The following is a 26182-nucleotide window of genomic DNA, read 5'->3' as shown; positions in this document are numbered from 1 at the left end:
TGAACTACATAAAGTAACAATACACAGTAATGTACAGAAGTGTGGAAATGTATAAACTCACCTGCGTTCATCAACTTAAATTACCAACAAAACTACAAACACAGACACAAAACAGATCCGCACTCGAACAGAACAGGATCAGATCAGTTTCATTTCTGCTGAACTAAAGGTGAGAGAGAGAGTCTGAATTTTAACAGGAATTAATTTACATTTTCAGGTCACACAACCATCACATATAGTGATGTGAAAAAGTATTTGCCCCCTTACAGATTTCTTTGGTTTTTGCTTTTTTGTCATACTTACATTTTTCAGATTATCAAACAAATTTCAACATCAGACAAAGATAACCTGAGTGAATTATAATAATGATTTCATTTATTAAGGGAAAAAAGCTATCAAAACCAACCTGACCCTATGTGAAAAAGTAATTACCCCCAAAACCTAATAACTGATTGTGCCACCCTTGGCAGCAACAACTACAATCAAGCATTTGCGATAATGGGCAACGAGTCTTTCACATCTCTGTGGAGGAATTTTGGTTCACTCTTCTTTGCAGAATTGTTTTAATTCAGCCACATTGGAGGGTTTTCGAGCATGAACGGCCTGTTTAAGGTCATGCCACAGCATCTCAATCGGATTCAAGTCCAGACTTTGACTAGGCCACTCCAAAATCTTCATTTTGTTTTTTTCAGCCATTCAGAGGTTGACTTGCTGGTGTGCTGATCATTGTTCTGCTGCAGAACCCAAGTACGCTTGAGCTTAAGGTCATGAACTGATGGCCGGACATTCTCCTTTAGGGTTTTCTGGTAGAGAGCAGAATTCATGGTTCCATCAATTACAGCAAGTCGTCCAGGTCCTGAAGCAGCAAAGCAGCCCCAGACCATCACACTACCACCACCATGTTTGACTGTTGGTCTGAAAGGCTGTGTTAGTTTTACGCCAGATGTAAAGGGATGCACACCTTCCAAAAAGTTCCACTTTTGTCTCGTCAGCCCACAGAATATTTTCCCAAAAGTTTTGGGGTTTATCAAGATGTTTTTTTGGCAAATGTGAGATGGGCCTTTGTGGGTTTTTTTGATCAGCAGTGGTTTTTGCCTTGGAACTCTCCCATGGATACCATTTTTGCCCAGTCTTTTTCTTATTGTTGAATCATGAACACTGACTTTAACTGAGATGAGTGAGGCATGCAGTGCTTTAGATGTTGTTCTGGGTTCTTTTGTGACCTCCTGGATGAGTCATCGATGCACTCTTGGAGTAATTTTGGTAGGCCGGCCACTCCTGGGAATGTTCCATCTGTGGATAATAGCTCTCACTGTGGTTCGCTGGAGTCCCAAAACCTAAGAAATGGCTTTTAATCTTTTCCATAGATGTCAATGACTGTTTCTCATCTGTTCTTGAATTTCTTCAGATTGGGGCATAATGTGTTGCTTTTTAAGATATTTTTGCTACTTCATGTTGTCAGACAGGTGCTATTTAAGTGATTTCTTGATTCTACAGTTCTGGCCGTAATCAGGCCTGGGTGTGGCTAGTGAAATTGAACCAAGCTTTCCCAAAATTGTGGTTAATCACAGTTAATTAAATAGGTTTTCACATAGGGCCAGGTTGTTTGGGATAGCTTTTTTCCCTTAATGAATGAAATCATCATTTAAAAACTGCTTTTTGTATTTACTCAGGTTATCTTTGTCTGATATTCAAATTTGTTTGATAATCTGAAACATTTAACTGTGACAAATGTGCAAAAACAAAAAAACAAAATCTGTAAGGGGGCAAATACTTTTTCACAGCACTGTAGTTATTAGATGAATTGATTAATTGGAAAAAAACATTTATGTGCAGCCCTATTTGGGTCATAATCATACTGGCACTGGCACATTCACTAGCCCATTGACTCTCTAAGTACCTTTTATTGGTTTTAATTAAATGTTTACTTTAATCATAATCACATAAAGAGTCATTTGAAGGCAATGACAAAGTTAAATGACATTACAGAATTTTGTACACCACCAAATCAATTGAATTTGAATTGCTTATTAGTGTTCCTGTTTAATTACCCTAGTGAAAAAAAGTGTACTTAAATGTACTTAAAATATACTAAGATTTGTCTAAGTACACAATAAATAAACTAGCAAATGTCTGTACTTATTTCAAACATGTTAAAAATATATTAATGTCATACGTTGAGCAAGTAAACTTTTATCATACTTTTCAAAAGTTATCAAAAAGTATACTTTTAATGAACACATTACCATGAAGTATACTTTTAGTTACATTTAAGTTTCATTTAATTTAATATACTTCTCATATACTTGTTTTGAAATACATGTTTAGTATATTTTTGCAAAGTATGTTAAACAACTGTTGTAGTAATTCAGTTAAAGCACACTTTTAATACATTATACAAAGGTTTACTTAGGTGTATTTTTTCATAAAGTTACTTCCATAGTGAAAAGAAGTATACTGTACTTAAGTATACCGATCTTCAGTACGCTAATGATCAATACACTTAAAGAGTGCTAATTATACTGTAATTGTACAAAAATAATACAAAAGATCAACTGTAATTGTATTAAGTGTACTAAACTGTACTAAATTGGAACTATTTTAAGTAGTTAATTTACCTTAAGTATATTGCATGTGTATTTAACTCCATGTTTCACATACACTAAAAGTGAAATTAAAGCACACTTCACAACTGCACAATCAGTATTCCAAGTGCACTTGGAGTACATTAAAATATATATTATAAAAAAAACTTTAAATATTGTAGCGTCAGTGGGAGGAGCCGGCAAGGGCTATACCCAGAAAGCCTTGCGGCCGTGGTATCCAGGCTTACCGTCAGCGTGTATCCCAGTGTGGGAGACTGGGTGGCTGCGGTGAGAGCTGGATAGGCAACTTAAATGTTTGTCTGTTGTATGAATGTATGTGTGTATGAATGAGTGTATGTCCTAATCCACTGAGTGTATGTCCTAATCCACTGAGTGAACTGCCAAGGGCAGCTCACTCGAGGCCCTGACACTCTCCTTCCTGCTCGCCGGCGCCACAATATATTTATTTTAGAGTAAAAATATACTTCCACTTTTTGTCTTTAAAATATATGTATTTATGAGCACTGTAATGACATATGTAGCAATACCAACCTTATATATAGGTATACTTATAATTATACTTTTAATAAATACATTACCATGAAGTATACTTGTAGTTAAAATTAACTTTCATTAAATTTAATATACATCTCATATACTTGTTTTCATAATAGATGTTTGCAAAGAATGTTAAACAATTTGTATTTTTTAACATTGTTACTTTTTGGTAAAACGTTAATAGTGTATTTGTTATTTTAAAAATATTTCATTTTTCTTTCATTTTAATATGGAAAATAAATTAATCATATTAAATAACATATTCAGGTACTTTTTAATACTATGTTATGTGTTTTTACTTTGCATGTAATTAATGGATTTCACATGATGCTGTGATTATACTTGCAAAGAATTCACTACATAAAAATGTATTGTGTACTTGAATGAACAAGTTAACATTTCCAAAACATTAAAATTAAATTGTTTTAAAAATTAAAATTTTCAAAAATATTCCAAGTGTATTTTAAAGTGACTAGAACAATAAAGCGTTAACAACAAACATCTTTACATATCTAGTCATAAGGAATCCATGAGGTAGGTGTACCTGTGTTTATAGTGCTCCGGTGGCGCAGCGGTAAAACACACTAACACATAAGAACTGGCATGTGAAAGTCAAGGGTTTGAACCCCGCTTCTGCTAAAAGTCTGAACAACACCTCAAAATATAAAAAAATAGCGACCCCTACTGGTTGCTGTTCGTAGTTCAGAGATCAGTGCTTGGCTGTGAAGCTTTGCTCTGAACTACAAAGAAGTGTAGGAATGTTTTGGCTCTAAAATAAATATATTTAAAGGCTATTTTAATGTACTCTAAGTGCACTTGAAATACTGATTAAATGTGCTTCAATTTAATTTTAAGTGTATGTGAAACGGAATTAAATACACATGCAGTAGTATACTTAAATTGAATTAAATATACTTAAAATTGTCTCAATTTAGTACAGTTTAGTACACTTAAAGTTGAGCTTTTGTATTATTTATGTACAACTAAAGTATATTAAGTACAAAAATAGTTGTTCCATTTTAGCACTCTTTAAGCGTATTGATCATTAGTTTGACAATAATACACTTTAGTGCACTTTAGCATATTGAAGATTAGTATACTTAAGTATACTTTTTTTCACCAGGGTATTCAGTCAAAAAAACTGTTTTTCAACTATTTTTAATTTGTTATTGTATCAGATTTTACTTCATTTTTCAAATCTTTTTGAAGTGTGGGGAAAAAGTACACACAGGCATACAGAAAGGTGTATTACATTATTTTGGGGCAACCACGCTAAAAGCCATATCTCCAAAAGTATGTAGCCTTGAATAAGGAACAGACAGCAAATGACTGTCATAGGATCGAATAGTGTGAGTGGGTAAAAAGGGTTGGAGGAGACTGGAAATGTCTGTGGGGCCAAGACATGTAGAACCTTAAACAGAAGAAGTATTTTATATTAAATTCAGACAGGAACAGGAAGTCAGTGTAAATGTTTGATTGTGGGATTGTAGGAATTCTAGCAGCTGACTTATGCCGTTCATTTCAGTTTAGGTTGTACCAATACAAAATGTGGAAAGTTTAAGGGATGAATATTGATGTAAAGCACTGCACAGAGAAGAAAGCTTTCAGTTTTGGTTTCTGCATTTCAAACAATGAGCTGATAGAAGGTTGTGTGTCCAGTAGTTTGCATTTTCAGTATTTGCATGTCCCTCTTCAGCTTGATCTGCCTCATTCTGAACTATGTTTCTCTGGATGCTTTTTGTGGATGATGTTTTTTCTGTTTATTGTTAGTTTAGTTTTGTGAGGACTGGGATTATGAAGAATAGCAGCACAATGAGCAGTAGGAGTAATTCTATTCTATATTAATCATTTTAAAGCAACAGAAAGACTGATGATTAGATGATCTACTTTTTTCTTTTACTAAATGAACACTGATATTTTGTGTTAGAAACTGATCCTGATGACTGATCTATTAAAATGGATTATTGCTGTACAGGTTTTTGAAAGTAACTAAGAATTGAAGGAAGTAAAAGTGTATTTAGTAAACTTCTAAGATTAATAAATTAGATCAATGTGTTTATATAAATAGTTGCTTTTTAAATCAGATAAAAATGCACTACTGAGGTGGAGAATACAGCATATTTGTTGATGTTAAAATTCAGATTTCATTCTTTTACTGGAGTTTTGCTGCATATGTTAATATTTGTTAGGGAAATTTAGCTGGAAGCTGCAGGTGGTGTTGAGTTAATTTGCCTGTCCAAAGCTCTGGTCTGGCTGTTTCCATTAGCTAATGGTAACTCCTATCTACCTAAAATGATCCAACCCCAAGCAAATTCATTCACTATCATGTTTTACCACAGCTTTAATTGGTCAGGGCCATGATGGGTCCACCCCATGCAGGATGCCAATCCATCCAAAGCCCCCTTTCTCCCCAGAGGACCTCTGAGGATTCAAACCCTGGATCTCAGCAGTGGTGGGCTAGTGTAATTTACTGCTGTGCCACCATGTTTTCATGTTTATTTCAGAAATAAAAACACTAGATTGTAGCTCTGTTTGCTCTTGGTGTTTCCCCTTATATCTACATCTTTTTTAGACTCCGATTCTGATTTTTACCTTTATTGTGTAAATGCCTGTGTGTAAAGGTTCAGGAAGTGCAGTTTAAATGTCTTTTTTTTATAATTTTAATAACATTATTTTTTTAACTTTATTAGATACAAACATACACAAAAGTATCAAAGATGTTAATTTAGGTTTTCATCTCAGTGAGCATCAGAAGTACAGTTCAATACATCTAACTGTAACTGAGAGAAAAAGGCAGGAAAAAAGTCTTTGTGCAGTTTAAAAGTTTAAAGTTGTGATTTTAATGATAGTATGTTTTAAATACGTTTTAAGGGCAGTAACATTTAAACTTTAGCTCTGAAGGTACTGCAATAGTAACCGGAAGCGTTTGTTTACATGTGAAGGTGTGAATGAGGATTGGGTAATTAGTGAATATGACGCTTACTCGCTTATAGAGTATTTAAAGACGGGTGAGTTGGCTACAGGTGTTTCAGGTAAAGTAATACAACCAGACAAAAATCAGGAAATTATACTGTAAAAATACAGAAAATGTTAACAAGTAACTTTGTTTAACTGCCTTGGACATTCCAATGTCCCCTTGTATTGCATTTATTGTTAACATAAACAAACAATACAACAACAGTAAAATAAATAAATTAATCTAATAATAGAAATAATAACACTATTAATAATAAAAAAAATAGTAGTAGTAGTAATAATATTTAATAATAATAATAATAATAATAGTAACAGTAAAAAATAAAAGTCACATCTGTACCCGGGCAACAGGATGTAATTTATTTCTGGCACCACTAGATGGGAACAATGTCTGTACATAATGATGAACTTCACTTTAAAGGTCAGTTCAATGTTAAATATTTTAATTTGGGTCTTTTTAAGTTCAGCAAATAATAAATGCAATTCAAGGAGACGTTGGAATGTCCAAAGCAGTTAAACAAATTTATTATTATTTGTTTATTGTAATATTTACATTATAATTACCTGTAGTACGAGCGGGACGGGTAAGTGTAGCATCTCTCCTATAAAATATTTCTTTAATGAAAAGACATGTGAAACAGTTGCAGGATGAGACATAAAAAGTAGATGTTTGTGTATTATTTAAAACTAAACTGAATGATAATTGGTTACCTTCAAATAATTGTGCAGCATGTGTTCCTGATTTACATTCAGTGTTAACAAGTAAAGAAGGACCCATCGTGACCCTGACCAGGTGCTAAAAATAAAAAACCTTAAGCTGTCGTCCCATCTCTCTCTCTCTCTCTCTCTCTCTCTCTCTCTCTCTCTCTCTCTCTGAGCGGAAGTGAGTGAGCGCGTGTGTGCGTGCGTGAGTGAGTGGAGCTGAGTGTGAGCGTTCTCTACTGCTGCAGTTTGAGTGAGTTTCTAACTTTTCTATTTCTTTCTGTGCTGTGCTAGATTGTTTATAAAGTTGTTTCAGTATTAGTGGAGGTGTGGGGTTGTAGTTAGAGGGGGGAGGGGTGTTTTTGTTTATACTCGCCGGGTGCCGGCGTTTTTTACCGGTCGCCATGGCGGCGGTAGATAAAGCTAAGTTGGAGAAGCTCAGTCGCCGTCATGGGATTAGACTCGCACCTGAGATGAGGTGCTCAGTGGAGGACTGTGTTTTGGCTGTGGGAGATGTAGTTGACTGTAGCAGTGTTTTGGCTGCATCTAGGATGAATGGTGCAGTTGTTATTTTTCTGGACAGTGTAGAGAAAGTAAACTCTGTGGTACAGACCGGTGTTGTGATTAAGGACACGTTTACACCTGTAATGCCCCTCGTTAGACCTGCTAAAAGAATAACTATTTCAAATGTTCCACCATTCATGTCTGATGAAGCACTGATTGTAGAACTCTCACGTTATGGTCAAGTTATGTCTACCATAAAAATGATCCACTACGGTGGAAAAAGTCAACGTTCACGGCATGTTGTCTGTTATAGACGGCAGGTATACATGGTTTTGAAGAGTGGCGTTGAAGATCTGAACATTGCGTGCAAATTCAAAATTGATGGTTTTGATTATGTTGTTTTTGCCACTTCTGACAACATGAAGTGTTTTGGGTGTGGGCAAGAGGGGCATTTGAGGCGTTCGTGTCCTTTTGAGGCAAGTAAAGGTACATCACGGGCCTCAGATTCTGCACCTGACGGGGGAGGTGTAAACCACACGGGTGGTGCAGACGCTGGACCTGGGAGTGCTGGAACTGGGGAACATGGGGAGAATGTTGGGTCTAGTGCAGAAGGGGACAGGGTTGAAAGTGTGGATGAGAACACTGTCTCAGGCACACAGACTCAGGTTAGGGAGGATGATGCTGTGGCTGGGCCTGGTGGCGCTGGGGACATTGGTGTGGACAGTAAAAATGATGTGCAGGAAGGCTCAGGGTCTCAAGGGGACTCAGCTACTATTGTAGCTGAAGGTGGTGCTGCAGCTATTAATACTGCAGAATATAGTTTGGATGGGGAGGACATGGAGACTGACTCCGTGGTAGAGGAGACACTTTTCAGAGTTCCTTCTGGAAAGCGAAAATTGAAAACAAAGTGGACTAAAGATGGGGAAAAGAAAGGGAAAACACAGAAGGCAGGTGGGCAGAAGAGTGAGCAGCAGAAGGAGGTTCTTGGTTCTGGTACCCCTGATGACACTGACAGTGATCTGTCTGATGTTAAAAGTCAGAGGAGCTGTCGAAGTGCATACATGTTCGACAAGATTAGGTCTTTTTTGACAAAAACAAAAAACATGAAAGGTGTAGTTGTTGAGGAGTTCTTTCCTGACAGGAAATTATTCATAGACTCTGTCCGGGCTCTTATGAGAAATGAAGGGGAGGACCAGTTTACTGTGCAGGAAATTTATCGATTAAAAAAAATTGTTCCAAAATTGAAATTAGGACTGAAGAATGAAGATGGTTATGAAACCTCTTAGCTTTAGCTTTTTTTTGTTTCTACTGTTCCTCTTTTCTTCACTCATGAGCAGGATAAGGGTGGGCTCTTTAAATCTAAATGGGGCACGGAACAGCTATAAAAGAGCTTTGTTATATGAATTGATCAGACAGAAGGGGATTGACATCATGCTAGTCCAAGAAACACACAGTGATGATGATAATGAAGTTGAATGGAAAAAGGAATGGGAAGGTGAAGTTCTCCTCAGTCATTTGAGTTCTACCAGAGGTGGGGTGGCTGTTCTCTTCTCTAAAAATCTCAGGACAACATCTTGTGAAATTGAGCAGGTGATGAATGGCAGGTGCATGATTGTACGAGCACAACTTGAACATTTTAAAGTTGTTATTTTTAATGTTTATGCTCCCACGACTGGTGTTGACAGGGTGGCCTTCTTACGTACTGTTAGTACAGCTCTGCAGAACTGCAGCACTGATGACTACCTGTTTGTGGGGGGTGATTTTAATTGTACTGAAGATGACACCATGGACCGTAATCACACTGAACCACATGCTGCATCTCAGCGTACCCTTTGTGAGCTAATTAGAGCTCGTGAGTTATATGATGTATGGAGGGGTTTTAATCAGAATACAAGACAATACACATGGGCCCATGCAAGGGATGGTTTTATGTCACTGGCTAGATTGGATCGGATTTATTGTTTTAAGCACCAGCTTAGCATTGTTAAGGGTTGTATGATTGCACCTGTTGGGTTTTCTGACCATAGCTTGATTTTATGTTCGGCTTTTATTGCTAACATTAGGCCTAAAAGTGCTTACTGGCATTTTAATACCTCCCTGTTAAGTGACATGAATTTTAAACGTGTTATTTCAGTTTTTTGGAATGCTTTCAAAATAAGGAAGGGTCAGTTCTGTAACCTGCGTGAGTGGTGGGATTATGGCAAGGTTGAAATACAGCAACTTTGTAAACAGTATACTTTCAATATGTCACAGTATATTGCCAAATCAATGAAAACATTAGAACATGAGATAGTTCAGTTGCAATGCCTTATAGATACAACTAGAGACCAAAGTCATGTCACAACTCTTAGATCAAAAACTTCTGCTCTTAGAGATCTTTTGGGCATCAGGGCACAGGGGGCTCTGGTCCGATCGCGTTATCAGAGCTTGTCACAGATGGATGCCCCATCCAAGTTTTTCTTCAGTCTGGAAAAAAAGAATGGTCAGAGTCGTGTCATTCACTCTCTGCGCTCTGAGGAAGGACTAGAGCTGACAGAGCCCGCTGAGATAAGGAAGAGAGCTGTACGGTTCTACAGCGAATTGTACAGAGGTGAGCATGTGGATCATGGAGAACTGGCCTCTGGTTTTTATTCAGGTTTACCTAGGGTTTCTGAGCGCTCATGTGCAGAGCTGGAACGGCCTCTGTGCAAGCAGGAGCTGTATGCTGCCCTGCAGGACATGAAGGGTGGTACTGTCCCAGGTATCGACGGCCTTCCTGTGGAATTTTATAAGGCCTTTTGGACAGAGCTGGGGACCGATCTGCTAGCTGTTCTCAATGAGAGTTTGGATGATGGTTCCCTGCCATTAAGTTGCAGGAGGGCTGTTGTCACCCTTCTGCCTAAGGCGGGTAACCTGAAAGACATAAAGAACTGGAGGCCAGTGAGTCTCCTGTGCACTGATCTGAAAGTGTTTTCCAAGACTCTGGCTAATAGACTGAAAAATGTGATGGGGCAGGTCATTCATCTAGACCAGACCTACTGTGTGCCTGGTAGGTCCATTAGAGACAACATTCACCTAATTAGAGGTGCTTTGGAAATCTCTAAGATTTTGGGGTTTGACTTGGGTCTCATTTCTATCGATCAAGAGAAGGCATTTGATAGAATTGAACATCAGTATCTTTGGCATACTCTTGAAGCTTTTGGCTTTGGCCCAGTTTTCATGGGCATGGTTAAGGTAATGTACCAAAATATTGAAAGTTTGCTGAAAATTAATGGGGGCTTAAGTGCTCCATTTCAGGCTGGTCGTGGTATACGTCAAGGATGTGCCTTGTCAGGCATGTTATACTCTCTTGCCATTGAACCAATGCTGAATAAAATTCGCACACAGAGTGAAGGGGTAGTTCTAAGTAAAAGTGATTTGTATCGGCATCACCTATCTGCTTATGCAGATGATGTGATGATTATGGTAAATGGACAGCAAGATGTTGATAGATTGGTTGCCATTGTATGGGACTTTGAACTTATTTCATCGGCAAGGGTCAACTGGGGAAAAAGTGAGGCTTTAGCAGTGGGTCACTGGGCAAAAGGGTTGCCAGTTTTACCTGGTGGTCTGTTATGGAAGACTGGGGGGATAAAGTATCTGGGTGTGTATCTTGGGGATGAAGTCACACAGCTTAAAAACTGGGATGGTGTGGTGGAGAAAATGGCTGGTCGTTTAGCACGGTGGAAATGGATTCACGGACAGCTATCCTTTAGGGGGAGAGTACTAGTTGTCAACAATTTGGTGGCTTCAGTACTGTGGCACCGGCTGTCCTGTGTTGATCCCCCAGTTGGACTACTGTCGCGGCTGCAAACCATATTAGTGGATTTTTTTTGGGACCGGCTTCATTGGGTTCCTCAAGCTGTGCTCTTTCTCCCAAAGGAAGAGGGAGGACAAGGCCTAGTGCATCTTGCGAGTAGACTGGCAACTTTTCGTATGCAGTTTGTGCAGGATTTCCTGACTGGGCCTGCTGATCTGGTGTGGCGAAGGGTCACTTGTTCTATTCTGCACAGGGTGGATGGCCTGGGACTGGACATTGCTTTGTTTTTAATGGATTACAAACAATTGCATTTAAATGGATTACCGCTTTTTTACCGTGGACTTTTTAAAATATGGGGATTTTTTGAGAGTCGTCGACTGACCACCTCACTTTTCTGGTTGCTGAAAGAACCTTTAATTAAAGGAGCTCGACTGGATGTGTCAGGTGATGGAGTACCTGGGCTTACTCAGAGACTTTGTGCATCTGGGACTATGTTACTACAGAATTTAGTGACTGTGGCAGGATCAAACCTGAATGATGTGCACGCTGTGTCCTCAGTGTTGAAACAGAGGTCCTTGCGCCACACCAGGACCATACTTGAGCTGTGGACACAAAGGCTCTCACAAGAAGAAATGGCTTTGCTAAAGGACTATGGGAGTGGCAGGGCAGTGCCCAACGGGGAAGACCCTTTCCCAGAAACTGGACTGACACCGGCCTTAGGCGAAGGCTCAGGTCCTTTGTTAGATATTTCTGACCTACGGGACTTGGACCTTCACACTGTGTCGGGCAAGATTTTATACAGGTGCTTGGTTAAGGCTTTTAATAAGTCCGTTTTGGATGGCAGGCCGGACACAGTGTGGAGGGACAAGTTTGGTGGGGAAATGGACAGACGACCTGTCTGGAGGGTTCTGTACAAGCCGCCACTCACAAAAAGATCTGGGGACCTCCAGTGGAGAATATTACATGGGGTTATTGCTGTTAACTCTTTTGTGAATGTTATTAATCCAGGCGTAAGTGATGTATGTGTTTTTTGTGGAACTAGAGAAACGATATTTCACTGTTTTATGGAATGTCAGAGATTGAGCTCTCTTTTTAATACCCTGTCTGTTCTGTTTTTGAAATGTGGGGAGGTTTTTAATTCACTTGCATTCATTTTTGGAGCTGGCTACAGTCAAAAAACTCGATTTAAATGGCAATTGCTTAATTTTATTGTAGGCCAAGCAAAACTTGCTATTTATAATTCAAGGAAAAACAAGATAGAAGGCAAATTTGGTCAGAATGTTTTACAGTTGTTCATGGCTCTGGTAAGATCCAGAATTGTTTTTGAGTTTGGGTTTTACAAGAACATGAACAATACTGAGGTATTTGAGTCTGAATGGTGTTATAATGATGTCCTATGCAGTGTGGTAGAGGGTGAGTTGATCTTTGCTAGCCCATGGAGCTAATGGTCAGGTGTTGAAAATGTGTTTTTATGTTTTGTTTTAGTTTTTCTGTAATCAACCTGATGGTTTTTAATGTTTGAATAAAGGTTTTTGTAAAATTCTCTCTCTCGTGGTGTATGCTGGGAGTTGGGTGAGTGTAGGGTCACAGTGGAGAAGTTGTGGAGCGTTTTTCAATTGTTTTTATTTTTCAAATACTTTACACGGGTGTTTCAAGTTTCACAAACATATTAAACATATAGTTAATAATTCCGTACACACACCGAGTGGTTTTGTGAAACAAACCATTCGGGTAGCGCGATGACGGCTGCCCGGCATAGCCGAGCTTCCTCTCTCTCGCTCCAGCATGGGATTCGGTGTGTACCAGAGGTGGGAGTATCGGTGGAGCAGGTGTTGGAAGATGTAGGTGAGCTGGTTGGATACGAGCATATAGTCTCGGCCTCCCGAATGAACAAAGCCGTGGTCGTGTTTCTGCAGCACGAACAGCTTGTAAACAAACTGGTGGAATCCGGTTTAAAGGTAGGCGAAATGTTTGTTTCTGTTTCCCCACTATTTTCAATAGCTACACGGGTAACCATAGCAAACTGTCCACCCTTCATCCCGAATGCGGATATAGAGCGTGAACTCTCTCTGTTCGGTAAGTTTGCGGGTCCGATTAAAATGATTCCTCTCGGCTGTAAGAACCAGGCGTTAAAACATGTACTCTCGTTTCGCCGACAAGTTTACATGTTTTTAAATGAGCCGACGCTGAACGTTTCTTTACGGTGCACACATGACGGTAAATCCTACATGTTGTATGCTAACACCGGGGATATGCGTTGTTTTGAGTGTGGCTCAGTGGGGCACATTAAGGAGGTTTGTCCGGTAAGGTCTGAGAAGCAGACAGAGACCGAAGCTGAACCTGCTGCTCACAGTAGTGATGCTGGTGTGAAGAGTCAGGGCACTATAGTGCAGCAAGCAGAGTCTGGTGATGTAACGATTAATACTGGAAGTGTAATAAACACAATTGAAACAGCAAATGATAAAATTAAGGATGCTGAGGCTGGCGTACAGGTGGCTAAGAAGAGGCCAGTTGAGAACGACAGCAGTGAGGTAAAAGTTAAAGAAAGAAGTGTTGTGCAAGTTGATGAGGGAAAGGTGGAAGAGATCAGTGAGGAAAGGGTCGTAATTGAAAGCAGTGTGAAAGCTACTGTTAACAAGTCACAAACCCTAAATATAGATTGTACAGAAAAAGGTTCTATAAGTGAAGACGTTGAACTTTCAGAACCCGAGATAAACAATGAAAGTCTGGAAACTGGTAAGGATGATGACACAATGTCAATAACTTCTGACATTGCAGAATATATAGCCCACTCAACAGAGGATGATCTGTATTCACTTCAGGATATTAATACTTTTCTGGATGATACATTTAGGAAAAAAGTGAATGTCAGAGAATTCTTTACAGACAAACAAAAATTTATTGCTTCTGTGGTGTATTGGCAAAAAAATACTAAGGTGGATAAACTAAGTATGCAAAAAAGGTACCGCTTGAGAAAATTGGCTTCTGGTGTAAGGAGGGGAAAAATACCCCTCCAAAAATCAAAATCTAAATAAGGTCACTGTTAACTTCAGCACTTAATCTTTCTGTCATGGGTGATATTACTCTCTACTTTTTCTTAATGGAGACTTTAAGAGTGGGTTTTCTTAACATGAATGGAGGAAGAGATCAAAATAAAAGGGTAGCCATTTTAGAGTTTCTTAAAATAAAAAAAGTTAAAATTATCTTCTTGCAGGAAACCCATACAAATGTAGATAATGAATTAGAGTGGCATAAGGGGTGGACAGGAAGCTGCTTTCTGAGTCATGGTGAAAACAATAGGGCTGGTGTGGCTACTCTTTTTTCTAAAGAATTAAATGTAAATATACAAATGTGATATTGCTAAAGGTAGATTGCTTTTAGTAAGAGCAGAAATAATGGGTTTAGAGTTTGTATTTATTAACATCTATGCACCAAATAAAGGCACAGAACGTATACAGCTTTTTAACAAACTAAAGGAAATTTTAACCAGGTATACAAATGATAATATAATAATAGAAGGAGATTGGAACTGTACTGTAGACTTCACACTGGACAGAAATGGAGAAGAACCCCATATACAGTCTAGCTTAGAACTGCTAAACATCACAAAAGATTCTAAGTTAATTTATATATGGAGAGTGAGGAATGAATCAGTCCAGCAGTGCACATGGGTGAAGTTCTTAAACTCACAGATAATTGGTGCTAGATTAGATCGATTTTATATTAGCAAACTTCTTAATAATAGAGTATTAAATGTTTTTATTAGTCCAAATGGCCTTTCTGATCATCACATGATTTCTGTTGATTTATGTCTTAAAAAACTGCAACGTTTTAACTATTATTGGCATTTTAATATGAAATTACTTCAGGACAAATTATTCTGTGTTTCTTTCTGTAGTTTCTGGGACACATGGAGGGTCAAGAAGAGGGACTTTGAAAGTTTAGCACAATGGTGGGAGGTTGGGAAAACACAAATAAGGGTGTTTTGCCAAAATTTTACTTATAATATGACAGCTGTTTTAAAAAATAAAATTAAAAAATTAGAAGAAGACATTAAAACGTTTGAAATAGATAACACCTTAAACCCCCTGAATACTATCAACATTTTAAAAGAAAAGAAACTAGAATTAAGTAGTCTTTTAAATGAAAGAGCTAAGGGGGCATTGATAAGAACAAGAATAGCATCAATTAAAGATGTACGTAGATGCCCCCACTTCCTACTTTTTTAATCTTGAACGAAAAGCTGTAAAACAAAAGCAGATGATATATCTTTGGCGAGAAGATGGCTCCATCATCTCCGACCCAGTGGAGATGAGACGGATGGCTACAGCGTTCTACACAGAACTCTATGGGACTGACAGCTGCGATCATGGCTGTATGCAGATGCTGTTCCAGGAGCTCCCTGCATTGCGGCTAGAGGACAGCAGTGAACTGGATATGGACTTGGTATTTGAGGAGCTTACTGAAGCAGTCCAGCAACTGTCAACGGGCAAGTCGCCTGGCGTGGATGGACTGCCAGCGGAGTTCTATAAACATTTTTGGAAGGAACTTGGGACAGACTTGCATGAAGTACTTCTAGAATGCATTAAAACTGGTTTGCTACCGTCCAGCAGTCAGAGGGCTGTGCTTTCACTTTTACCAAAGAAAGGAGACTTGGGGTTACTGAAAAACTGGAGGCCGGTTTCACTCATGTGTGTGGACTACAAAATTTTTTCAAAATGTTTGGCAAATAGACTAAAGAACGTTTTATGTAAGATAATTGGTATAGAACAGACTTATTGTGTGCCAAGTCGAACTATTTTTGATAATCTTTTTTTAATTCGTGATATCATTGACATATCAATAAGAGACAATCTAAATGTTGGGATTTTATCTATCGACCAAGAAAAAGCATTTGATAGAGTTGGTACCTTTTTAACGTTTTAAAAGCTTTTAGGTTTGGTAATAATTTTATATCCATGATCAAACTCCTTTATAATAATGCTGCTGTAATGCTGAAGGTGGGGAGTGGGCTCAGCTACCCTTTGCCAGTCAGGAGAGGAATAAGACAAGGCTGTCCGCTATCAGGACAGCTTTACACCCTTGTTATTGAGCCACTCCTGAACAGAATAAGGAAAAACATCAGAGGTTTTTCTTTCGCTGAGCACTCTGTAAACCTTTCAGTATCAGCATATGCGGATGATGTCAGTGTGTTTTTTAGAGAAAAAGAAGATATTTTAGATCTATGTAAATGTCTGTCTATTTTTGAAAAGGCTTCATCAGCAAGGGTTAACTGGAGTAAAAGTGAAGGACTTCTTTTAGGACAATGGGATCAAATAGAGCACTTACAACTCCCTGGGAATATACAGTGGGCGAGGGATGGTCTAAAAGTATTGGGGGTGTTTCTTGGAACCACTGATTATCAATTGAAAAACTGGGAAGGCGTGATGGATAAGGTTTCAACAAAGCTGGCTGGCTGGAAATGGTTAATGCCAGAACTTTCCTATAGAGGGAGAGTTTTAGTTACAAACAATCTGGCTGCCTCCATGCTGTGGCACAAGTTTATTGTTTTAGAACCTCCAGAGCAGTTAATACACAGAATCCAGGGCAAACTGGTAGATTTCTTTTGGTCTGGGCAACACTGGGTGCGTGCCCCAGTATTATACCTTCCTAAACAGGAAGGAGGACAGGGGCTGATCGATCTGAGAAGTCGTGTTGATTCCTTTCGTTTACAGACCATTCAGAAGTTGCTATTCACAGAACATTTAGGATGGGCAGGAATTGCTTGCGCTCTACTCAGAAAAGCAACAAACATGAACTATGATCACCAGTTATTCCTTTTAAATTTGACAGACTTAGAAATTACAAACTTGTCACCGTTTTATCAATCTGTGCTGAAAGTTTGGCGAACAACCCTCTCAATCAATAGAAAAACAATAGAACCAGGAGAATGGATTATGACAGAACCATTGTTTCATAACCCATTTCTCCCTCTTAGACTGCTGGCTTCAAGGTGTTTGAAAGAGGCTTTTGTGAGGGCAGGATGCACATTATTGGGGCATCTTAGGGAACAGGTTGGTTGGAAATCGCCAGAATCGCTTCAAATCGCAACAGGGATACGTTCCATGCGTCTGTTAAAACAGATACTGGATGAAGTGATAGCGATAGTCCCAGGAATCTGCAGAGAGGTGATAGAACAACAGCACCTGCAGATCCATACAAGGAACATGTGCTTTCCTCCCATCAGTGTTTCAGCACTGAGAGTAGGAGAGAATGAAGATGTGAACAGTATCTTGTCCTTTGATACACCCCTGTTAAGTGCGCCATCAGAGTGTCCTATAACAGGTGCAGGCATGGAAGTGGTCAGGAGTGTTTGGGCATGGCCTTTTGATGAAGGGACACTGGCATTCTCTTTATAAGCCCCCCATTGAGAAGCAGGTTGGAGATCTCCAGTGGAGACTGATCCACAAGGCCATAGCCACTAACAAACATGTAGCCCATTTCAATTCAGAGGTGAGGTCAAACTGTCCCTTTTGTGGAGCTGTTGAAACAGTTGAACATCTTTTTATTCTCTGTCCCAGACTAAGTCGTCTGTTTCAAATACTATCCAGGTGGTTTGGAGAATTTGATGAGCGCTTCTCACATCAAGCATTTATTAGTAGTGTCAAATACAATTTCAAATACTGAAAGAAAATCTGTCTCCTTAACTGTGTCTTAGGCCTCGCTAAGTTAGCGGTGTGGAAAAGCCGTAAAAACAGAATAAGGGGAGCTGGAGCTGTTAGTGCTGAGGGGATTTTAAGAGGAATGTTAGCCGCCCGGATCAGAATTGAATATACATATTTCAAACTGGTTAACAATCTTGCAGAATTCCGTACGATGTGGTGTATAGGAAAGATTTTATGTGATGTTGAATATTAAGGTTTTGAACCATAATTACAATTTTTAAGTACTAATGTTTATTTATTTATCTATCTATTTGTTTTATTTTTATTTATTTATTTATTTTCTTCCACTTTGCTTACTTAGGTAATGTAAAATTATTATGGATATGATGTCCTGAATGTTTAAATAAAGTTGTGTGAAAACCTCTCTCTCTCTCTCTCTCTCTCTCTCTCTCTCAACTCAAACTCAAACTCAAACTCAAAAGAAGCTTTATTGGCATGACAAATAAGGACATTCGTATTGCCAAAGCAAGTTACAGGGAAATATAAACAATAAAAATAAGAAAGAACAAAAATATACAGAACAGTTACATGTGCAAAAAATATAGAATAGAATAAAATATTAATAAAAACAGTGCAAAATAATAACAATAAAAAGTATAATATTTACAATAATGAGGTAGTAAAACAATCAGTTTGTGCATGTGTGTGTGTATGTGTGTATGAGACATGGTCACCCACTGTCCCTCACCTGGTGGCAGGTGTAAGTATAGAGTGCTGCTAGTGTGCAGCTCTCTCTGTGCTCCCCCAGTAGGTGGGGCAGTTTGTCGGGGTCTGGGAGGGAGGTAAAGTTGGGGATGATGTTGTTAAATTTAGGGAAGAATTGGGAGCGGACGTGGTGGTACTTGGTACACCGGGTGAGGAAGTGCAGCTCCGTCTCTACTGTACTGAGAGTGCAGTGCTGACACAACCTCTCCTCCCGGGGCAGCCAGGACCGGGTGTGTCGCCCCGTCTCCACGGCCAGGTCGTGTGCGCTCAGTCTGTACCTCGTCAGGGTGTTTCTTAATTTAGGGTCGGATACTGTGCTGAGATAATCTGCTGCACTGTAGTGTCTGTTTAGGGCCAAATAACACTGCATTTTACTTTGAGTTTTAGTTTCAGTTTCCCAATAATTCAGATATTTAGTTCGGAGTTTTTGTGTAATTTGGTTTATTCTAATTGGGTTTACAGATTTCTCTTGTTCCTGAGTCTTTATTGTGTTAGTGTGTGTTATTAGTGTGCCAGTGTGTGTTAGCAATGTGTTTGTGTGTGTTATTTGAGTGTCTGTGTGTGTTAGTGGTGTATCTGTGTGTGTTGGAGTGTCTGTGTGTGTTATTAGTGTATCGGTGTGTGTTAGTGGTGTATCTGTGTGTGTTAGTGGTGTATCTGTGTGTGTTAGTGGTGTATGGGTGCAGTGACTCAGGACCAGTTGGATGAGGGGACTGGTATGTTTGCTCAGCTCTTGGTGTTTCAGGGCTTTATAATGATAAGTTTGGGGGTCGCTCTCATTTAGATGGTTCCAGAAGTTGATGGTTCTCTCTCTCTCTCTCTCTCTCTCTCTCTCTCTCTCTCTCTCTCTCTCTCTCTGCATGCTGGGAGTGGGCGGGGCGAGTGTGAGTTTGCGAGAGCGGTGGTGTGTGTGGAAGTGAGTGAGTAATCTACACTACTTTTCTTTTTTTTTCTTTAAATTCTCACAGTCTTATTTGGGAGTTTATATTCTTTTTTCTTTATATTTCATTTACTGTGCACTGTAATCGGTAACTAGCTGAGCCTAGTCGGGGGGGAGTAATGGCGTCTCGTCGCGTGGCGGGGACGCCGTCTCTCTCTTCCCGATCAAACGGTTTCAGGTGTGTTCCACCTGTTGCCGCCTCAGTGGAAGACGTACTGATCGCGGTGGGTGAGAAAGTGGGCTGTGAGCAGATCCACTCCGCGTCCCGCATGAATAAAGCTGTGGTTGTCTTTTTGAAGGATAAACAGCTGGTCAATGAGCTGATAGTGAGTGGGATTTGGGTGCAGGAGACTTTTGTGCCGGTGTCCCCCCTTTCTACACCCGTGACGAAGGTCACCATCTCTAATGTTCCCCCGTACATGTCCCATGAACCAATAATAAAGGAGCTGAGTCGTTTTGGCAAATTTGTGGGTGAGATCAGGGACATACCACTAGGATGCAAGAAATCAGGACTAAAGCACGTCCTGTCTTTCAGGCGCCAGGTGCTCATGATTCTAAACAGCGCGGACAAAACCCTCGAGGCCTCGTTCCGTGTTTCGGATGGTGAAGGCTCGTACCTGGTCTTCGCCAGTACGGATAGTTTGAGGTGTTTTCAGTGTGGCAATGTAGGGCATAAGCGCTTTGAGTGCCCATTGAATGAACGGAGGACTGTGCAGGAGAACCGGGATTCTACCGCAGCTGAGAATGGTGGCGCCCCGGAGAGGGACGCTGCGGATACCGCTCCTGAGGATTCAGGTGAGGGATCGTCCACAGCTCCAGCTCCGGAGGCGCATTGTGGAGTTGAGGTGAGTGAGCGTTTAAAAACTAGTGTTTCAGACAGTGAGGCTGGTCAGCAGCAAGCTAGCCAGGGTGAAAGTGTGGTAGGTGCCAAGGTGAGTGGTGAGGGGGAGACCCAGGTGAGCGGTGAGGAGGGTGCTCAGGTGAGCGGTGCGGTGAGTGTGCAAGGGGGTGCTAAGGTGAGTGATAAAGAGAGTGCTCAGGAGAGTGGTGAGGGGGGTGCTCAGGTGAGTGGTGAGGAGGGTGTTCATGTAAGTGGTGAGGGGGATGCTCAGGTGAATGGTGAGGAGGGTGCTCATATAAGTGGTGAGGGGGGTGCTCAGGAAGGCCTGAGCACTGTTGGTGCCAATGCTTCAGTGCAGATGTCTGCGAGTATATGTGACGCTCAGTCAGGTCCAGTTGTGTCCCAAGAAGAGGACATGGAGGAGGACAGAATGTCTGTGGTGTCTGATTTTGGAGGTAGTCAACTTGGAAGTGAGATGCTGTACTCTGTAGATCAGATCAACTCTTTTTTGGATATGACGAAGGGAAAAACTGTGGATGTGACTGATTTTTTCCCGGATTTAGATACGTTTGTGGCTTCAGTGTTGAAGGCGCAAAGAGATGTTGGGTATGAAATTCTTTCCAAACAGAAACGGTTCCGTTTGAAAAAACACATCACTGCCATCCGAAAAGCTAAAAATGTGAGGAGTGGTTTACGGTTTGTCTCTGATCGTGAGGCTGTATAAATACAGAGCACATGGGGAGAAGTTTTATCCTGTCCTCTTTACCTGTTTTCTGCTTTATTGTTCCCTCTCTCTTTTTTCTGTTTTAATGGGGGTTTTGAGGGTGGGTACTTTAAATGTAAATGGTTTTAGAGATAGGAGTAAACAGGCCCTTTTTTCTGAACTTTTTAATTTTAAGAAATTAAATGTTTGTTTTTTACAAGAGACACACAGTGATGATAATTCAGTCTCTGAATGGGGTTTATGGTGGAAGGGGCAGGCTTATCTTAGTCATGGGACGAATGTTAGTGCAGGGGTTGCCATTCTTTTCTCTCAATTCTCTTTAGTAACTGTATTATCGGTGAATGAAGTTGTAGCAGGGCGTTTACTTGTGATTAGAGCCAAGGTTTATGATCATGTTTTTATTTTTATTAATGTGTATGCCCCTAATAGAGGATCAGAGAGAAGTGAGCTGTTTACTAAGCTAAGGCAGTTTTTACAATCTTTCTCGTCTGAAGATGTTGTTGTCTTAGGAGGTGATTGGAATTGTACCCTTGATTTTGTTAAAGACAGAAATGGAGAGGAGCCACACCCCCAGTCTGCTCGTGTTCTTACTAATATTGTTTCTGATTTTGAACTGATAGATGTGTGGCGAGAGAAACACCCCTCTGTTAGGCAGTATTCTTGGGTTAAAGTGGAGGCTAGGGGAGTGTTTGCAGCACGTCTGGACAGGTTTTATGTTTCAGACTGTGCACGTGATACAATTTCTCGATCTAGTATACAGCCCACTTCTTTTTCTGATCACCACTTATGTACTGTGGATTTTTCTTTTAATTTTCATACACCTAGACCCTGTCTGTGGTATTTTAATAAGTCACTTTTACAAGACAGAAGGTTCTGTGAAGATTTTAAGCTGTTTTGGGCTGAGTGGGTAGGAAAAAAAGGAGATTTTGATAATCTAATGCAGTGGTGGGACGTGGGGAAAGCTCAAATACGAGTTTTCTGCCAAGATTTTACTTCCTACTCTACATCCCGACTAAGAACCACTATGACTGCTTTAGAAAAGGACATTACAAGGATACATAATTCATTGATAAATCAGAATGTTCCTGATTTGCGGACGGAGCTCACCACAAAATTTCAGGAGCTGAGTGACATTCTGCATGAAAAAGCAAAGGGAGCACTGGTGAGGTCAAGGTTCCTTTCTGTGCAAGACATGGACGCTCCCACTGCTTTCTTTTTCAATCTGGAAAAGCCCTCATCTGTACATAAGACTTTGATTTCAGTGCGTAAAGAGGATGGTATGATTGCCACAGACCCAGTTGAGGTTCGGAAGCTGGCTGTAGAGTTTTATTCAGACCTGTACACTGCAGATGTTCCAGATCTGCAAAGTGCAGATGTCCTGCTTGAGGGCTTACCTCAACTGGATGAACAGTATCAACTGGAAATGGACAATGAATTGACTTTTGAGGAGGTCACTGAGGCCGTATATCAACTCACTCCTGGGAGAGCACCTGGGATAGACGGCTTACCAGTGGACTTCTACAGAAGTTTTTGGGGAGTTATAGGGAGGGACTTTTATGAGGTGTTACTGGAAAGTTCCAGTGCTGGTGTTCTTCCAATAAGCTGTCAGCGTGCTGTTTTGTCACTCATTCCAAAAAAGGGGGATCTTTGCCGACTGACGAACTGGAGACCTGTGTCTTTATTGTGTTCTGATTATAAAATTTTATCTCGTTCAATCGCAAATAGATTGAAAACTGTTTTAGACATGGTGATTAACGAAGATCAGTCCTACTGCATACCAAAAAGATCCATTTATGATAATCTGTTTTTAATTAGAGATTTATTTGATTATGCTAAACTGTCTGGATCAGATTTTGGTTTTTTATCGCTTGATCAAGAAAAAGCTTTTGATCGAGTAGATCATGGCTATCTTTTTTCAACCTTGAAGGCTTTTGGATTTGGAAATGGTTTTATCTCTTGGATCAAGCTGTTATATGCGGGGGCATCTTGTATAATAAAGGCGGGTGGGGGTCTGAGTACTCCTGTATTGGTAGGAAGGGGAATACGTCAAGGCTGCCCTTTGTCTGGACAGTTGTACTCGCTCGCTGTAGAACCTTTTTTGTGTTCACTTAGGAAAAGGTTGTCTGGTTTGCAGATTGGGAACAGCATAGTTAAGATTTCAGCATATGCTGATGACATCACAGTAGTGGTACGTCATAAACAAGACATTTTGGCATTGAAAAATGCATTACAGGTTTATGAACAGGCCACCTCCGCAAAACTAAATTGGGGTAAGACTGAGGCTCTTTGGTGTGGTTCAGAAATAAGGGGTGACTCTTTGCCACAACTTCCAGGTAGTATACAGTGGAGCAGAACTGGTCTGAAGTTTTTAGGAGTATGGTTGGGCACTGATGAAGCAAAAACAAAAAATTGGGAAAGTGTAGTGGAGAAAGTCCGTGCCAGGTTGTCCAAATGGTCTTGGTTGCTACCCCAGTTATCATATAGGGGTAGAGTTCTAGTCGCCAACAACCTTGTTGCATCTGCTTTATGGCATAAGTTCACTGTCTTGAATCCACCAAGGGGACTTATTGATGATATTCAGAGAGAGCTGGTGAATTTTTTCTGGAATGGACAACATTGGTTGAGAGCTGCAGTTTTGTACCTTCCTGTGCAAGAGGGGGGACAAGGGCTCATGGACATTCGTTCCAGAGTGGCTGCCTTGCGTTTGCAGGCTATACAACGCCTGCTGTACCATGAGCATCACAGTTGGACGGAGGTAGCCTGCGCTCTTTTGAGAACTGCTGGGCGTTTGGGCTTGGATAGACATTTGTTCTCTCTTTCACTGAAGACCATGGATTTAGGGGGCCTGACACCCTTTTACTCGGCTGCTATGGAGGCTTGGCAACTGTTTTCCTTCTCAAAGGAGTGTGATGTACCATCTGCATGGATTTTTGAAGAGCCACTGTTTTTTAACCCGGTTTTTCCATCTCTGGGCCAGATTTCAGGCTCTGTGAGAGGTCGTCTGATACAGAGTGGAATTACTAAGCTCTGCCACTTAAGGAGAGGTATGGACTGGGTACCGGTAGAACAGCTGGCAGAACGGGTCGGTTTTAGGTCTTTGCGCCTGGTTGGGCAGGTACTAGACCATTTAAAATCTGATATGTCTGCCTCTGTGTCCGAGTACCTTAGAATGACCCCTGTTGAGCAATGTCGGAGTGATGAGGCCATTTTTCCAGATATAGTGATGGACTTGGGCTGGGAGGATTGGCAGGAGGGACAGGGGACACTGCTGTCTTCCAAAATGCCTACACTGGGTGTCTTTAGCACTCTACAAAAACGGTCACTGTACATGGCTTGTGTTAAAGCTGTGCATTTTCACAACTTGCGAGACTTAAGAGAGACCAAATGGGCAGTGGTTGTTGGGGCTGGTTTTTCCCCTAAGGGTAGCTGGCGGTCCCTGTACAAAAGACCCATTCAGAAGAGGGTGGGTGACCTCCAGTGGAGGATTGTGCATGGGATCTTAGCTACCAACAGGCACGTGGCACGGATTGATCCTTCGGCTAGTGACAGCTGTCCTTTTTGTGGGGCCACTGAGTCACTTTTTCATGTCTTTTTACAGTGTTCACGTTTAGACCCCCTTTTGAATTTAATTAAGAACTGGGGAATTGGATTTGTAGGTTTTTTTGACAAAAGTTTTTTTATTTATGGGCCCAAGTACTCTGTTACAAATAGACATAAAGTGGTTCTTTTAAATTTTCTGTATGGTGCCGCAAAATTGGCAATCTGGTGCACAAGGAAGAGCAGGATCAAGGGTTGTGGTGGTACCGATCCAGTCTTGATGGTCAGAGGTTTAGTGAGAAAGCGATTATTGATTGAATTTACATATTATACCATCATGGATAATGTAGATAATTTTTTTGACGTGTGGGGGGTTGGGGGTATTTTGTGTGAACCTGGTGATCTTGGTGAGTTGGTGATGAATATCTAAATTACTGTCACTGTAATATGACTGTTTTAATCGTTGTTGTATAATTTATTTATTATTAATTTTATTTTAATTTTTTTCTCCCTTGTCTCATTGGATTTTCCTTGAGCTGGTTTTAACTGCTGGTGTTATCTGAAAATGTTGATTAAAGGTGTCTTAAAAGTCAAAAAAAGTCTCTCTCTCTCTCTCTCTCTCTCTCTCTCTCTCTCTCTCTCTCTCCTTTAGTTCAGCAGAAGTGAAACTGATCTGATCCTGTTCTGTTTGAGTGTGGATCTGTTCCGTGTTTGTAGTTTTGTTAATAATTGAAGTTGATGAACGCAGGTGAGTTTATACATTTCCACACTTCTGTACATTACTGTGTATTGTTACTTTATGTAGTTCAGATTGTTGATTTGATTTAAACACACTTGTTTTGAACAGAACACTCACGAACTAAACCAGGAAGTCTTGGACATTCGCCTGACATTCGAGTTTCTTTCGTCTCGTTCTCGGCTAATAAACATCCAAAAATAAGTGAAACTGCATTAACTGATTCTGCAGTAAACAAGGAACAAACTACAATCAAATATGTTTAAAACGTTTTTTCTGTACATTTTTATTTTCTGTTATTTTGTAAATGTGAGCTTCATCTGAGTTGAAATGATAAGGAAGTGCTAAGGGAGCGTCTACAAAGTGCATGAAGCCGAGGTGTAGTTATTACCCAGTGGCATGTACCATTCAATATAACTGTATAAAGTACTTCAGTATGGGTACAGTAACAATATATAGTGTCAACAATTCTAAAATCAATCATTTTAATATAATAAACGATGCAATAGTTACCTAGTGACATGTACCACCCACTACACTTACATTACAGAAACAAACCCTACAGTATGGGTACAGTAATAAAGAATTAAAAGTAAAAAAAAAAAAAAAAAAATTCTACAACCAAGGATGTAGTAGTTAACTTGTCACTTGTACTAGTTACTACAACCACATTATAAAAGTCCTAAAGCATGGGTACAGTAACGAATCATAAAATGTACTACAGTAAAGGTACAGCAATAATAAAATATAGAAGATTAACAAAAATTAAGAAATGCAAGTTTTGATAAGATGAAGGTTGTAGTAGTTAACTAGTGTCTTATACTACTTACTACAACAACATTGCAAATTAAAAGTCCCACAGCATGAGTACAAAAGATAATCAAAAAATTTT

General features: G+C 40.0%; 2 pseudogenes; one reads left to right on the top strand and one right to left on the bottom strand.

The window, feature by feature from the left end:
- Positions 1 to 26182, bottom strand: part of LOC134326300 (zinc finger protein 850-like) — a 150301-nt pseudogene that overhangs the window by 76226 nt on the left and 47893 nt on the right.
- Positions 23689 to 26182, top strand: part of LOC134327055 (tripartite motif-containing protein 16-like) — a 20681-nt pseudogene continuing 18187 nt past the window's right edge.

This window comes from Trichomycterus rosablanca, chromosome 14, assembly GCF_030014385.1.
Source record: "Trichomycterus rosablanca isolate fTriRos1 chromosome 14, fTriRos1.hap1, whole genome shotgun sequence".
Classification (NCBI taxonomy): Eukaryota; Metazoa; Chordata; class Actinopteri; order Siluriformes; family Trichomycteridae; genus Trichomycterus; species Trichomycterus rosablanca.
Note: the sequence above shows the minus strand (reverse complement) of the source record. Positions and strands in the feature narration are given on the sequence as shown.